This window comes from Harpegnathos saltator, unplaced genomic scaffold (genome assembly GCF_003227715.2).
Source record: "Harpegnathos saltator strain DR-91 unplaced genomic scaffold, Hsal_v8.6 scaffold810, whole genome shotgun sequence".
In the NCBI taxonomy this organism is placed as follows: Eukaryota; Metazoa; Arthropoda; class Insecta; order Hymenoptera; family Formicidae; genus Harpegnathos; species Harpegnathos saltator.
Window position 1 is genome coordinate 191,573 of NW_020230661.1, and position 13,125 is coordinate 204,697.

General features: G+C 41.6%; 1 protein-coding gene across 7 annotated transcripts in view; it reads right to left on the minus strand.

Moving 5' to 3' along the window:
* Nrx-1 (neurexin 1) overlaps window positions 1-13,125 on the minus strand; it is a 497,229-nt gene that overhangs the window by 15,428 nt on the left and 468,676 nt on the right. The window lies entirely within an intron of this gene.

The window sequence follows — 13,125 nt, forward strand, 5'->3', positions numbered from 1 at the left end:
CGAGCGCGTGCGTGCACGCTCGCATGCGTGCGTGCGTGCGTGCGTGCGGGCGTGCCCGTGCGATCGGCCATCGGCGAGTTAAATATCACCTCGTACTAGGGAAGCAATACGTGGTACGAAGTCGTCTCGTCTCGTCTCGTCTCGTCTCGTCTCGTCGTGGGCCTCCCCTGACACTACCGGATCAATAATTTTCGACTGGTCCGAGAAAAAACCGACGTGGCTAGCAGCTCCCTACCAGGCTGACATGAGGAAATAGAAGGGCGGTCGATCGTTTTAGGCAGCGTCTGCCCGCCGACGAGTAGCGGTTAGATGCGCGCTGAATTGCCAGTTTGTGCGCATCCACCCGGCTTCGTCAACGCCCGACCACAGTATAAGAAAGAACAGTAGGTTCACTCAGCACAAAATAGTGCCAACGGTCGTTTGTCGCGCATGACCGAACTGCACAACCAACAATATGGCGGCCAATAGCTGTCAAAATGTGTAAGTGTAAGCAACGATTAACCATATGACCAAATTTTTAATATAATATTGTTGTTTTATTAAAATCAGTAAAATGAATGAAAGAGGTGGGTATAAATGTTGTATAATAAATTGCAAAAGTGCAAATTTAAATTTGCAAAGTGTTAAATTTTGTTTTAATCAAAATGTGTCCCCTTCGAAACAATACAATATAAAAAAAGGAGAACCTCAATATCATTTAGTTTTCGAGATTTTTTACCTGTTACGTTTGAAATTTAGCACCCTGTATATATATACATTTTTCTATATTATAATTAGTAATATGCTATATATTATTAATTATAATATTATTACCATTATAATATTATTACGAGTATATTAATAATAGCTCATATTTTTATATTATTTTATAATGTATATAATAGATTTGACAGTAAATATTGAAAAACAGCAATATATCTGTTTAGTTACTATTCCTTGTCATTCAAATTATAACCCGCGCACAACCAATAACATGGCAGTCTTATAGCATCTGAGATCAAAAGCACCGCTACCGAGTGAACCTACTGTTGTTTCTTATACTGTGGCCCGATCGTTTATTAGATTGAGGGAATTACTAGACATTTTCGGCCAGACGCGCATTCGTTCACCGCAAACCCGAGTATCTATCCGGAAGTATAAATCCGAGTAATATTATTTTGACACGCATAAGCGCATGATTGGCGGAAGCTGTCTCCCTACGTATCTTGTCGTCTTGAATCATTAAACGTGTTAAATGATGTCTAAACGAATTAAATGACGTGATTTACGACGTCCCAAGCAGCCGTCATAGCTGAATAGTTTGAGGTTTACTCCGCGCGAGATAACATTTTGTTCGTTCCGGTGTCACGCATAATCGGCGGGGAGATTATAAGTAGTTAATTCTTTCCGATTTTCAACAATTTTCAATCTTTATTTAAGAGTCGGTAGAACGATATTAATCAATGAAATGTTCTCCGTTGTCATCGATGATCTTACGTTCATTGGACAGTTGTTGAATTCCATCACAATAGAAACTTGGTGGCTTTGAAGTTGTAAAGTCATCGATGAAATTTCATACGTCATCTAAGTAATAAATTTTAATGACTGGTAATTTTAATAATACGACGCACAGGCGTATTCGTCGAATCAAGCCAGAGATGAAGTCACAAGCTCGTGTCTATTCGGGTAACCTTCGCCGAGCATGTACAGGGTGAATTATCTGATGTGAGACTCTAAAATATCTTTGTCGTTTGTTTCGCATCAGAGATAGATGTGAGTTCTTTTATATCAGCGGATAATAACGAAGGCAGATCGCTATTTTCTCTTATGAGTATCTTACCACGAAGTTCTTTAATTTTCGCAAGTACTCAAAATTTTGGAATATGAAAATTTGAGAATTTCAGAAAAGAAATTTAGGATTTTGGAATGTGCTGGAATTTTAGATAAGGAATTTCGAATTTTAAAATGCTGGGATTTTAGAATCGAAGTTATTGAGTATAGTAGTTAATTCTTTCTGATTTTCAACAATCTTTATTTAAGAATCAATAGAACAAAATTAATCAATAAAATATTATCTGTTATTATCGATGACCATTCGAGCAGTTGCCGAATCCCATTACGATAGAAACTTGGTGGCTTTGAGGGTATAAAATCACTGATGAAATAACGTACGTTAATTGTCGAAAAATGTCTATCAAACAGTGCATGTTGCATCGACCGAAACACGTGAAAATCTGATGGAGCCAAGTTTAGAGAATGCGCCGCGTGTGGGAGAACTTCATCTCCAAGTGTAAAATGGTTTCCTTTGTGGCTTCTGCTGTATGCAGTTTAGTATTGTCGTGCAGCAAGATGACTTTACAGCTGCCTTGTCCAGTAAATGGCTTTTTTCTCAATTGCATCGCTCAAACGTATCAATTGCTCTTGGTAAATCTCTGCTTTAATGGTTTTAAGAACTCATAGTACAGCACACATTTCTGGTTTCATCATGTACAGAGAAGAACTTTTTTCCCGAAACGTTCGGATTTTGCTGTCGACATTTTCGGTTGAAGGGTTTATCCATGTATTTTTGCATTTAGGATTTTCATACATAATCTATTTTTTGTCGCCAGTTAGGATTTTGTGCAAAAAATCATTTCTTTTTTGTTGTCTGGCGAGCAAGATAACGCCTGTGATCAATCGGCGATTTTTGTTGTCAATGATTAGCTCGCGTGGAATCCACTCTCCTTCTTTCTGCATCTTTCTCATACGATGTAAACGATCGCCAATAGCTTTCTGGCTTACTGCCAGCTTTTCCGCAAGTTCTTGTTGTGTTTGTGCCGTATTTTCATTCAGTAGATTCTGCAACTCCTCGTCTTCAAATTTTTTTGGCTGACCGGGGCGTAGTTGGTCGTGAAGATCAAAATCACTACTTCGGAAACGTTCAAACTAGTTTCGGCACGTGCGATCAGTCACAGCATTTTCATCATACGTAAGCAGTACAAATAATTTTGGCTGCTTCAGAAGCATTTTTATTTAAATGAAACGCGAAATTCATCGCATATCGAATATGCTTTTTGCTGATAGTTATCGTAAATGCTACTGATTGTTTAAAGTTATATATATCAAACGCCAAATTATATGTCATTTCGAAAAGTTAAATGTCAACATTTCAAAATCGCAAAAGAGCGAGAGAATATTTCAATTTCAAAATTTGCTCTGAGCTATATAGATTTCATCGAAAAGAATTAATTACTAGACTTAATATTGGGTTGGCCAATAAGTTCGTGCGGTTTTTTACTTATAAATGATCGATGATTATTTTTATAGAAGGTAATAACTGTAATCAATTATGTATTGGCCGTTATCTACTATCTTTCGGGCAGTTTCATAATTCCTCATTCAAAGAACTTTCTGTCTTTCTGAGCAAAAAACTGCGAAAAAGTGTCGTTTGACAGCTTCCTCACAAACGAAGTGCTTTCCGTTCAAGGAATTTTGAAGGGAGCGAAACATATGGTAATCTGAAGGTACAATGTCTGGAGAATACGGAGGATGTGATAAGATATCCCAGCCTAGCGCCAATAATTTTTGTTGGGTTTGTAGAGATGTGTGCGGCCTAGCGATGTCATGATGAAAGACGACGCCTCTACGATTCACCAATTCTGAACGCTTCTCGTAGATCGCTGCATTCAATTTATCCAGCTGACTATAGTATACATCTGAATTGATCGTTCTGTTTTTCGAAAGTAACTCATAGAACACAACACCCTTCCAATTCCATCAAATTGAGAGCATGGTCTTGCTCGGGTGAAGCCCTGACTTCGAAGTGGTTTGTGGCGGTTCGCTGCGTTGCCCCCACGATCTTTTGCGCTTGATGCTATTGTAGACGATCCATTTTTCGTCGCCAGTTACCATACGCTTCAGAAATGGATCACTCTTCTCACGTTTTCCAAATGAATCGCTGATGGAAATGCGTTAGATTAAATGAGTTCGTGCGAAACCCAAACATCGAGACGGCTAACATAACCAAGTTGATGCAGATGATTTTCCACGCTTGATTTCGATATTTGGAGAACGTTTGCAATCTCCCGCGTCATGTAATGTATTGTACATTGGTGTCGATTACCGCCTTCAATTTGTCGCTGTCGATCTCATTTGGTCGTGGTTTGTCTTTGATGGAAAAATTTCCGCAACGAATCTCGCAAACCACTTTTGGCACGCGCGTTCTTTTACGGCATCCTCACCATATATAGTATTGCACAAATCTTTTTATAGGTTTGCGCCGCGTTTTTGTCTCTTTTAAAATAAAAAAGCATAATATGCCGAAAATGCTCGTTCTGGTTATCTATTTTCAGATAACGCAAAATACACAAGATACACAAGTAATATTTACGTATATTTTTTAAATGCACGTTGAAATGTCATCTGTCAATGATTGTACGCTTTTAAGACTTTCAACTGAAGATAAAGCTTAGCAGAGCACCTTGAAGTCACCTATCGAGAAAAACCGCACGGACTTATTGGCCAACCCAATATATAGTTCAGGTAATCAACAGTCGTGATAAATGCGTACATTGCAAATGTGAGTTTATTATTTCAATACGCAAATCTATAATTGGGAGAAACTTTTTGTACATGTTTCTATAGTCGTCTTAAATTATGTCATTTAATTCATTTCCACGTCATTTAACACATTTAAACGTATTAAATAACGTACTCAATAATGCAGAACAAGATTCAACACCAAGAAATATATGTAAGAAAGCTTCAGCCAATTGTTTATTCAAAATAACGTACTCGGATTTGCAGATTTATGTAGAAACAAATGCGTCTAGCCGTAAATGTTATTAGGTGCGCAACTAAGTTCTCGCTGTTTTTTTGATGAAAATGCAACTTTATTGTGAAAAAATGGTTACAAATGAATCATTCAAAATATTGCCCATCGCTAGCGATAACTTTTTCCCATCTTTCTGGCAGAGCTCGAATATCGTCACGGTAGAAGTGTTCGTCTTTTGAGGCTATCCACGAATCAAGCCATTTTGAGATGTCTTCATATGAGCGGAACTGCTGATTAGCCAGACCATGTGCCATCGAACGGAATAAGTAATAATCGGACGGCGCAATATCTGGGGAATATGGCGGGTGGGGTAGGACTTCCCATTTGAGCGTTTCTAAGTAGGTTTTAACGGGTTTGGCAACGTGAGGCCGAGCGTTGTCATGCTGTAGAATCACTTTTTCGTGCCTCTGCTCGTATTGTGGCCGCTTTTCGCGCAGTGCTCGGCTCAATCGCATCAATTGAGTTCGATACCGTTCCCCAGTGATGGTTTCGTTCGGTTTCAACAGCTCATAATAAATAACACCGCCCTGGTTCCACCAAATACACAGCAAAACCTTTGCAGCGTGAATATTCGGCCGAGCCGACGACGTAGAAACATGACCGGGCAGTCCCCATGATTTTGTTCTCTTTGGGTTGCTGTAATGAATACATTTTTCATCACCCATAACGATGCGATGAAGAAAACCCTTCCTTTTTTGCCGCTGGAGCAGTTGTTCACAGGTGAAAAAACGACGCTCAACGTCTCTTGGCTTCAAATCATAAGGAACCCAAGTTCCTTGTTTTTGAATCATTCCCAACGCATGCAATCGCTTGGAAATGGCTTGGCGGGTAACTCCTAATGCTGAAGCAAGCTCTTTTTGCGTTTGGCACGGATCCTCATCGAGCAATGCCTCCAATTCAGCGTCTTCGAAGGTTTTTGGCCTTCCTTCATGCGAACAGTCGTCAACATCGAAATCACCGTCTTTGAAGCGACGGAACCAATCACGGCACGTTGTTTCGCTTAGAGCAGCATCTCCGTAAACTTTTTGGAGTTCTCGACGAAAACGGCGCTTCAGCCGCTGTTTTCTTCGAATGAAAGAAGAAAAGCAACACTTCCCGCAAATGACGATTATTTGGCACAAAATCAGACATTTTCACACAACCAAAAGTATATGACGCAAAAACAAAATCACTAATGTGTCAAAGCGGTTTGTTTACCATATGTCTAAGCTTGGTTCATGACGTTTTGGTTATGTCACAATCGACCAGCACTTACTACTGGAGCCATCTCTTGAAAAACAGCGGGAACTTAGTTGCGCACCTAATATAATAAATGCGTACACTGCAAATGTAGTTTGTTTAACTTTAATATGCATAAGTATGTAATTGGCTGAAGCTTCTTTTACACGTTTCTGGTCGTCTAAAATTATGTCATTTAATTCGTTTACACGTTTTAACACGTTTAACTGTATTAAATGACGTGTTCAATGACATAATTCAACACAATAAGAAATGTGTAAAAAACCAATTACACGCTTATGGGTGTCGAAATAATGTACTCGGACTTGTAATATACATAGAAACAAAATTTGCATCTGGCCGAAAATGTTTAGCAACTCTCGATCTGGTAGATGTTCGGATATTAATGAAGCCGTACGTATATGTGTATTTAGGTATGATCATTTTTTTATCCGAATGTTTTATCCGTAATTTTGCGTGTATTGACAGTTTTGCTACTCTCTCTCTAGGTAAAGATTCTCCCTAGTGTTTCTCTTTTGTTTTCGCTACGAGAGTCGGGGAAACCTGCGGACAATTGAAAATTGTACATCAAAATTACCAAGGCGGGTCAAATGATCTGCTTGTAATTCCTTATAATATAATAATTATTCAAAATTTTGTATAACGATGAATTTTATATTCTTAATGGACGTTGAATAAAAACGTTGAATAAAAAAGGAAATCAATTGCTATTTGTTATGCAGGATATTTGTTCCTGCATAACACATAATTTTCTTAACACCTATCATTTCAATCGGTGGCAGTAGGCCGCGTTAATCATGGTTTTGGTATTAAAAGATCAATTAAAAATAGCCCATGTGCGTCCGTGACGTTCCACGTTCAAACGATGAAGCCCATAACCCATCAGAGACCATAATTATACTTTACAAACGTTCTTAATGGATGCATCAATCTCTTTATTCCTCGCAGGTTTCGCACAAGTATCCGCTTTATTTGCACCTAAGACATAGATACAACACTGCAAATTATTTATAACGAGAAAATAAAAAGGAGAAGAAAATTATATATTGTCTCTCGAGTGGTTCCACGTTCGATAAAAGAGAACCTCCCGCAAATAGGACGCTGGCCGCCAATGGCTCAGGGCGGATAATTGTTACATTAATACAAATTTAATATAAAAAAGACAGGAAAATGTGTGTTTATGCAAATACCTTTGCTAGAGCATAATCGCGACGGAGCGAGAATTATACCGATAAATCTCGAGACGTCACGCAAGAGAGATCTGTGTGTTGCGGACAATGTCGTCCGTATAATGCAGTATACATGTATGCAATCTGAATTCCCTCTCGCCTCTCTCGCCCTCTCTCCCTCTCTTCCTGCCTCTGTCTTCGCTGACAATGGGAGCGACGCGCGCGCGTAAACACTTGACACTTGCTGATCGGGCATAGTCAGTCCACCAGCGCGACATAAAAATGCAGTTGGTATACTGTCGCCTCGAGAGTGCTCTCGAGAACGTGGGAGGCGGAAGGGAACGAAACCGCGGAACATCACGCGAATGTGACACACGCGCGCGCGTCCCGAATTAGCCGCTCCGCCGCGCCGGGGCTCTTACTCGCATCGAGATAAGGATGTCATTGACGCCGTATTCCGATCTGAAGAAGTCCAATAAACTGTATCACTTTACTAGGAAAGTATGAACGCGCTGGGTGTGGTCGCGTGCCCAGCTGGCACCGGTCGAATAGCCGGTCCGGGCCAAATCGAGAGACGTCACAGGTCCAGTGTTTCTTCGCAGAATCTTGAGCCCCGGACATCGAACTCGCAGAGTCTGTCCCTCGGGCGACTTTGTGCGAAAGCACCTCTCTCAGGTGCTCTAGATGATTCTCGGAAATGAGATTCTCGGCACAGAGGGAAAGTGAGAGACGAATTTTCATTCCAGAATAGATTTTAGCAACTTAGCAAATACAACAATCATTTATTAGTGGGAAAGAAAATCTCTGTAGTTGTACATATTGGAGAATAAAGTGGAGCGTGTGAGAACGGAAATGAAAGTCGATGAAATGAATTAACAGAAGCAAAATATATAAGAGAATAACTAAATAAAAAAGGGAAAATCGTGTAAATAAATTTGGATCCACATCTTCTTCGCGTGGACCTGCATGGACCTTAACGAACAGACGCAGTGGAATCTTCGAATTCTGAAATTAGGGATTCTATGGATTTATAATTAATTTATAATTATGATCCAAACGATCTCGTATAACACGACGTCGTGGAATTACGACTGCGCCTGTCCAGCGTGTATCGTGAGTTTAGGCGCAGGACTGCGAACCTTCGGGCAATTAGCTCCTTCGCGACATAATCCAAATTAATAAGTAAACTGACAGGGATGTATGGTACACTGGAGGTGCCGATTCCGAAAGTGGGTTAAGCTGTTATGCTGAGACAAGTGGCGTATCCGTCTAAAGTGGATCAGGAGATAAGAAAATGCTAAAGTCGTCCTAATCTCCGTTCACTTATCTATTCGCGCAATAACGTGCGCGATGCGTACGTTCTCGTCTCCCCACTCCCCCCTTTTTCTTTCCCTCTTTCTCTCTCGCTCTCCCAGAGAAACAGGATGCACGTGCTCGTGGGTGAATTTAATCGTCGCGAGCGGATATCGAAGGAGCCGAATTCGGGACGAGTCTCTCACGGATGCGCTTTGGGAACCGCCTGGTTTCACATCGCTTTTACGGTGGGAACGGAGAACGTTGGGTATGGGAAACATCGATGATTCCCAGGCGATGGCAGCGCGGCGGTGTTTCGTACAGGGCGTACAACGGCGAATGTAAACGCACCGCACGTGTACGTGCGTTCCGGGGAGAAGCTTATTGTCGCTCGTCCGGTCGGCGCGCAGGACACAAACGTGTTCGCCGCGGGAGTCGCACGGCTGACAAACAGACATGGCGCATAATGGGGCCAGATGACAATTTTTGGTTCAAGATTATCTAGAGACCTGAATTTCCAACCGATCATCGACACCAATGGATGAGGTTGATGAATAAATCCCAAAGAGATCTATTTAACCGAAATTTTGAAAAAATTATCAGTTCAGGGCTCATGGGTTTAGGGTTTGTCTTAAAAATTTATCGTTTAAAGTACAGTATCTTAGGTTCGACCTCAATGGATTCGAGTCTATGGATACTAAATGCGAGAACTTATAATCACCTAAACCCCAGAACTTATAATCACCTTTTAGAATCACCTTTCTTGGACTATTTGGGGCTCTTAATATATACAGCTTCATGCATCCACGAGCTAAAAAGTTCTCGGATCGATAGATTTTTAGGTTGATGGGCTAAAGTCTCAAAATCCCTCGGTTTTGTGCTTAACGAGTCTATATTTGATGTTTTTGTATTCTGGGCATATGAGTTTTAGGTTAGTGGGGTTCTGGCTCAAGTGCGATAAATCTCGAGGTATCTGTTGATTGGTTTCATAGTTTCAATCCGCTGAATACGCTATTACAGAGCTCGGCAAAATTTATAACTTTCGGCCGATTTTCGGAAGCTACGCCTTCTATCTCCCCTTACCACGCGGCGGATCCAGCAACTGACGGTCACGGCTCGCGACCTCAGTTACCTCAGGACCGTTGAGATCATAAGGCGCATCTATGTGATGCCTACTAAAAATGCGTTCGAGGAACGCGTCGATCAGCACTAACGCGTCATTCAATCCTTGTACATGTAATGAGTGTTAAAGATAGAATAACGGTTGACGTTGACAACGCGCTCCTTTAACGCACCTCAAAGGCTGAAAAATAAATGTATCGATACAACTATATGTATAATATTTCGTACAAATATATACTTGTATAAGTATATATATATTTTTTTTTCTTATATTTTTATAATTAGAAGGTAACATAATAGGTTTCCTCGTCACCCATGAGGTACTATTGCCGACGCGTTTTTTTTTAAACCACATAGATGCGCCTTATGATTTCAACGGTTCCTGAGGTCGCGAGCCGCGACTGTTAGTTGCTGGATCCGCCGCGCGGTAAGGGAAGATAGAAGGCGTAGCTTCCGAAAATCGGCCGAAAGTTGTAAAGTTTGCCGAGCTCTGCGCTATTAGATAGAAATAAGTGTCGAATAATGAGTATTTCACAAGTTTCTCGCATTTAACGATAACTTTTCCTCTTTCGGGGCTAGTAATTCGAGAAAAATATATTTTTTTTAATTTTGGCAAGACAGATCTCTTCGGAATTTATTCAGGATCAACCTTATCCATTGGTGTCGACGATTGGTTGGAAATTCAAGTCTCTAGAGAAATTTGAACCAAAGAATGTCATCTGGCCCCACTATGCGACGGGGCGAAATACGAGCGAACGTTTCGCGACAGCGTAACCTAACCTAACATTCGCTCTCTAGCGAAACAAGAATAAAAGAAAAGAGAACGAGTAAATTAAAAGTATCGTCAATGCGAGAGATAAATTGTCTCGATCAGGCCCATAGACATAGGAATATAGGGACAGAGCATAAGCCCGTAAGATAGGCAAGGGGAGTTATGCTAAAATGCGGGGGGAGGGGGGGCGACTGTGCCTAAGTTTCATTGGCTACAATAGTGCGCATATTCAGAGTGTGTGATGCAACGACTTGGCTGTCACTGGCAAATAGTAAATGTAACAAAATGATAAGAACTATTTACACCAGAGCTCGGCGAAATATGCACGCGACGGCTGATTTTCGACTATCTCCGCCCACCGCTATTCCCTTCACCTCGCCGCTCCGCGCGCTGCCTACAAGCCGTTCGAGCCTCAGGAGCGTGTTTCCAATAGTTTTCACGTCACCCATGAAGTACTATTGTTGACGCGTTTTTTTTTTAAGTGGTATCCCCAGTAGGCCTCTTCATTTTTCAAAAATGAAGTTTATAAAAAATGAGAAGTGTTCTTCTTTAACCCGTAACTGCTGTGAAGCCATTTTAAGTACGCGCACACTGTTCACCGGTCAAATTGACCGGTAGGAAACGGAATTGATGAATATCTTGACAAATAACACGACCACACAACTGCGCGTATATCAGTCGACTGACATTCAGAATGTAAGAAAATACACTGACGGATGAATACGCAACTAGACAATTAACCGCGTTATTTAAATTTCAAACAGTGCAATGGTCAAATTGACCGGAGAACAGCAGTTACGGGTTAAGCGACGATTCCTTACGTCTTATGCGGCTCGCTACATGCAATATCCAAATTGACGTTTCCACTCTTACCAATAAAAGACGCCGAAAATCGAATTGAATATTCTTCATTTAACATATTTTATTTCGCTTCTGTTCAATTAGTTACGGGTTGTTACAGTCATCAGTGGATTAGGCTTACTGGGGATACCACTTAAAAAAAAAATGCGTTAACAATAGTACTTCATGGGTGACGTGGAAAACTATTGGAAACACGCTCTTGAGACTCGAGCGGCTTGTAGGTAGCGCGCGGAGCGGCGAGGTAAAGGGAATAGCGGTGGGTGGAGATAGTCGAAAATCGGCCGTCGCGTGCACATTTTGCCGAGCTCTGATTTACACTGACAGTATTTCGCAGAGGTTATGCATGTGTCTTTTTTTTCATAATTTCACTCACATACAACTTCATACACTTCATATCTATGTATATATCAAATACTTACACACGGCACAACCACCAATTAGATTTAGGCACAGTTTACCTCGTCGCATCGTCCCGCAATGGTTATCCCCCCGCAACTCTATGCTCTGTCCCTATATTCCTATGTCTATGATCGAGCCGGATTCCCTCGATCGGTCGTGCGCTGTCATCACGTAAGAAAGAACCATCTCGCCGAGTCATTAATCACAGCTTCCTTTGCGCAGCCGCCGCTGACGAAACGATGCTTAACAAGCCGAGAAAATGATTTTCCTCCGCGTGCGCGCGCGCTCAAGTCAGCGCGGAGAGATTGACAAATTTTCCCACTCTCTTCTGATATAAACGGTCTCTTCTAGGATTGCCAGATGGCAGGGATTCCCGGGAACGTCTCGGAATTCTTAAGCTTGTTCCGTGTCCAGGAATTTGAGGTCTTCTGTCCCGATAAATCAGAATTTCCATAAAATCATAATCATAACATTCATGTTTCTAACTGGTACCAGAAAGAAATCTGAGAGCGATCATCGCGCTTTATAGAATCGAATTTTTCGACGTGCCACTTAAGAAAATTGATGTCAACTGAACCATTCGCGTGATAAAAAATACAATCGCACTGTTCATGTCCAAACTTCTCTCAGCTGATACCTAAGGTCACCTAAGGTCTCTAAGCTGATACCAAGCTGATACCATTCACAACTGGGCAGAAAAGCAAAAAGCAGAAAGGCAGCAGCCAATCGCAAGTGGCGCTGATAGCCTGTCCCTCTCTTGCGAGAGTTTTTCTCTGTCACTCTCTTGACTTCTGCTGTTCTGCTTTCTGCTTTTCTGTCCAGGTGTGAATGCGCCCTAATTCACGTATTTGTTTGTTGCGAGTGCACAGCGGTATCTTTTAAGGCCAGAGCACAGACTTCTGCATAACACATAATACACAACGCATAAGAGAATCAACCAATCAGAGTTCTTCATTTCTGTCCTGAGGAGGGAAATGAAGAAAACTAATTGGTTTATTCTCTTATGTGTTATGTATTATGTGTTATGCAGAAGCCTGTGCTCTTGCCCTTAGCCTCTATCTCTCATCACCTAACCCCTCCATCTCTCAAATTTAACTAAAATTCTTTAACAACTTATTTTTCAACCGTCGCCTAAAAAATGTCCCGGAAACAGTTATTTCGCATCTGGCAACCCTAGTCTCTTCCCTTTTCCATGCAGGCTAGCTGAGAGCGCACTACTGGGAACATCGGTGGACACATTCATGATCAGAAATATAGCCGCGCTCTTGGCCGAGTGAGTCTCGTCCCCCGGCAACACGACGAGCGAGGAGGCGTCGCGCCCCGGGAATCGCCGTGCCCAACCGGTCGCTGAATCCCGTCTGGTGGGTTTAGAACGGCCTTGAGATTCCAAGGCTGTTCCTAGCGTACGAGCACAGCTTAGGCTAACTACTACCTCGCTATGTTCGCCTGGTTCTTCTAAACATGTGGCTTAGAACGAT